The sequence below is a fragment of the Sturnira hondurensis genome, unplaced genomic scaffold (assembly GCF_014824575.4).
Source record: "Sturnira hondurensis isolate 20B ecotype Veracruz unplaced genomic scaffold, ASM1482457v3 Scaffold0003796, whole genome shotgun sequence".
Classification (NCBI taxonomy): Eukaryota; Metazoa; Chordata; class Mammalia; order Chiroptera; family Phyllostomidae; genus Sturnira; species Sturnira hondurensis.
Genome location: NW_028076427.1, coordinates 2,360,248 through 2,364,368, shown reverse-complemented (window position 1 = coordinate 2,364,368; position 4,121 = coordinate 2,360,248).

Here is a 4,121-nt window from a genome sequence, read left to right as displayed (position 1 = left end):
CCTTTTGGCATCTCTGGGTTCCACTGGAGTAAGAAGAGTTGTCTTGGCCACACATTAAATACACAAACACTAACAAAAACCTATGAGCAAAAAAAGGGTCCATGAAAAATTTTTGTGATATCTGTCCCCACACATAAGCAAAAAAGTCCTCACACAGTAACCCTAATTAGGCAGCAGCCCTTTTGATAAACCTTTAAAGTCATCAAGCAGGTCCCATATTTGTGATCACTAATATAGAAAATGTACATATCTAAGTAATAAAACATTTGATTTTTTACATTTTTATTATAAAAGTAAAAGGAAAGAGGGCAACATAAAACTTGTGGGATGTTGTAGTTGAGAAACTAGTGCATCAATATCTGGTTTGATAGAAACAGTTGCAATCTTCAGTGAGATCTCATGGTGCTCATCAGATATTTTGGTTCTACATTTACCTTTAATGTGTTTCATTCTTGAAAATAGTTGCTCACAAATGTAGGTGCTGCCAAATAGTGATGGCATGAATAAGGAATGATTGTAAAGAAAGGTATAATTGTCTCTGGGAAGATAGGACCTATAAAAGTCCAGTGAAGAGACATGGTCAAATTTTTCTTTAAGTCGAATGTCAGATTGAAGCTGTATGCATTCCATTTGACAGTTGTGAGGTGGCATACTTATGTAGACTGAAAATGAAGTCACTAATATAGCAAAATATTATTTTCCCAGAAATCTTGAAATCTGTTTTCAAAGTCTTGTATTAAATTGAAAGGCAAGGCTCCATATTTTTTGCTGTTCACAGGGCTGTGTTTAGCCAACATGTAAAAATGCATAAGGTTGTTTGAGTTAACTTGAACTTGCCATAATTTCAGTCTCATTTGAAATGCTGTTATGGTATGAAACATGGTAGTGATAAGTAGTACATTTTCAACTTGAAGATGCATGTTTAACTCATTTAAATGAGGACTTAAATCCACAAAAAATACTAAATCTGTAAGCTAGTTTTCATCATCAAGTTCCAGTATGAGTTTGTTTTTTGGTACCATAAATGACTTAATAAAATGTTGCAAATCATAAAATCTCTTCAACATTTCACCTCAACGTACCCATCTTACTTCCAAAAAGTACATGATGTCAACATAGTCAGCATCAATACTTTTAAGGAATTCCTGGAACCGGTGATGATTCAATCACTTGGCTTTTATGAAATTCACAGTCTTGATGATGATTTGCATACATTGCCCATTTTTAAACCTTTCATGCATAAATTTCCTGGCCGTACTAGGCAATGATACTTCATCAAACATGAGTATCGATTGGTAATTGCATCATTTTTTTCTCTTTTACCTATCATCACTGGGGTACCATCAGTAACTATACCAGATATGTTGACAATGGACAAAGAAAATCACTTGAACATATTTTTTTACTGCTTTGTATAAATCTCTGGATTTAGTTGTGTCTTTATTAATGGCACTAAAGAAGCCATTTTTTTCAGTGACATTATATTCGTCATCAATACCTGTAACAAAAACTGCAAATTGAGCCATATCTGTGCCATCAGTGCTATCATCCATTGCCAAAGCATAAAATTTTAAATTATCAGCTTTACTCTCCAAACTTCTTACAATAGATTTTTCAGTTTCTTCAATTCACCTGGTTGTACTCTGGTGAGACAAACTGATTTTAGAAATATCCCCCCTTTTCTTCAGGGCAAATTATATCTGCCATGTTTTCTCTACATTGCTTAATAAACTCACCATCAGTAAATGGTTTTGATATTTTTGCTATTAAATATGCTACCACATAACTAGCTTTTACAATGGAATCTGCCCAAGTTATAATTTTCTGAAAAAAAATTTTGTTGGGCATACTTTTTTCCAGTTCCACTATTTTGTTCTTATGACCCAATCCTTTATACACATTGAATTTGACAGTATGTTTTTACATACAATGCCTTTTCAAATTATAGTCTTTGACAACTTGAACAAATTCCCTAGACATTAAGCACAATGCTTATTTGTCTTGACAAAAAAGTACTCATCTGTCTACTTTTCATTGAATAATCTTCCTTCATCTATAACTTTCCTTTTGGGGGGATTCTTTTTACTTTTGAGATACTGTAGAAGCCAAGCTGGGATAAAAATAATAGATAAGAGAGTTTGTTTTTACTATGAAAATTAATTGATGAGAATATAGAAAGCAAGGTTTGGGCCCTTCCACAGCCCTCTCAGCTGCCAATGCAGGTTGAGACAGAGGGCTGATTGTTAAGCATGGTAGGTATGTGAGGCACCACTGAGGTATGGAAGTACCATTAATAATCAAATAAAAATGTTTTCCTGACTTCTAAATAACATTAAATGCCTAAGGTTGCAATGGTAAGTTGAAATATTATTGATAATCGAGCCTCACTAAGTCACCTTGCACATGTAATGTCTGATGGTGTCAATTCTACCATCTATGCTTGGAAGACAACACACTGGAAGCTGCACACAACCAGCACACTGAAGCCACACGTATTTACAAATAGCAAGAGCATATATGTTTATTTTATGTGACATTGTCACATGTAATAGCCAAAAAATCTCAAAATGTTTTAAGTAAATTTACGATTTTGTATTAAGCTACATTCATAGCCATCCTGGGGCACATGTGGCCCATGGGCCACAGATTGGACATCCCTGGTTTAAGGGAACTTCAGGACAACATGAAACATAACAACATTCACAACATGGGACTACCAGAAAGAGAAGAAAAGGAGCAAGGGATAGAAATCTTATTTGATAAAATGACAGAAAAATTCTCTAACTTTGTGAGGGAAAAATTCACACAAGTTCAGAAGCACAAAGGGTCCCAATCAAAAGGAACCCAAAGAGGCCCACTCCACAAGACACATCATAATTAAAATAGCAAAATTCAAAGACAAAGAGAGAATCTTAAGGGCAGAATGGGAGAAACAGATAGTAACACACAAGGGATAAGGCTAGAACCTGATTTCTCAACAGAAACACTATAAGCCAGAAAGAAATGACAAGAAATATCCCAAGCAATGAAGAGGAAAGGCCTGCAACAAAGACTAGTCTACCCAGCAAGGCTCTCCTTTAAAATGGAGAATGAAATAAGAAATTTTACAGACAAAAGAAAGCTAAAAATATACACCTCCACCACACCAGTATTGCAAGATGAGCTAAAGGGACTACTTTAAGAAGATGAAGGAAAATAGTGAGAGAGGAACACAACAAAAGGAAAAATGTCAATAAATAAGTCTCTATCAACAAAAACCTTCAATGTAAATGGATTAAACGCTTCAATCAAAAGACATAGGGTAGCTGAAAGGATAAGAAAACATGACCAGCACATATGTTGTCTACAAGCGACCCAGCTCAGAACAAAAGAACTGCAAGACTGAAAGTGAAGGGCTGGACAAAAGTATTCTAAACAAATGGACAGGAAAACAAAAGCCAGGGTAGCAATACTTATATCAGAAAAAATACATTTCAAAACAAAGGCCATTAAAAGAGACAGAGAAGGATACTTTATAATACTTAAGGGAAGAATCCATTAAGAAGATATAAACACTGTAACCATAATAGGAGCAACAAAATACATAAGAAAAATCTTGGACAACTTCAATAAAAATGGAGACAACAACAATACACCTACAATAGGGGATTTTAGCACCCCACTGTCAACAATGGACAGATCTTCCAAACAAAGAATCAATAAGGATAATGTGACATTGAGTGATGCTCTAGATCAAATGGACTTAATTGATATATACAGAACATTTTGCCCCAAAGAAGCAAAACATACAATCTTTTTAAATGCATATGGAATATTTTCAAAGATAGACCACATGGTAGGACACAAAACAAACCTCAACAAATTAAAGGAAATTGAAATCATATCAAGTATTTTCTTAGATCATAATGGCTTGAAACTAGAAACCAACCTCAAAGAAAAAACTTAAAAAAATTAAGTTCATAGAAACTGAATAACGTGTTACTAAATGATAAATGGATAAACAATGAGAGCAAGGAATGAATCAAAAAGTTCCTGGAAACAAATGAAAATGAACACACATAGGCCCAGAACCTATGGGACTCAGCAAAGGCAGTCCTGAGAGGGAAGTTCATAGCAATACA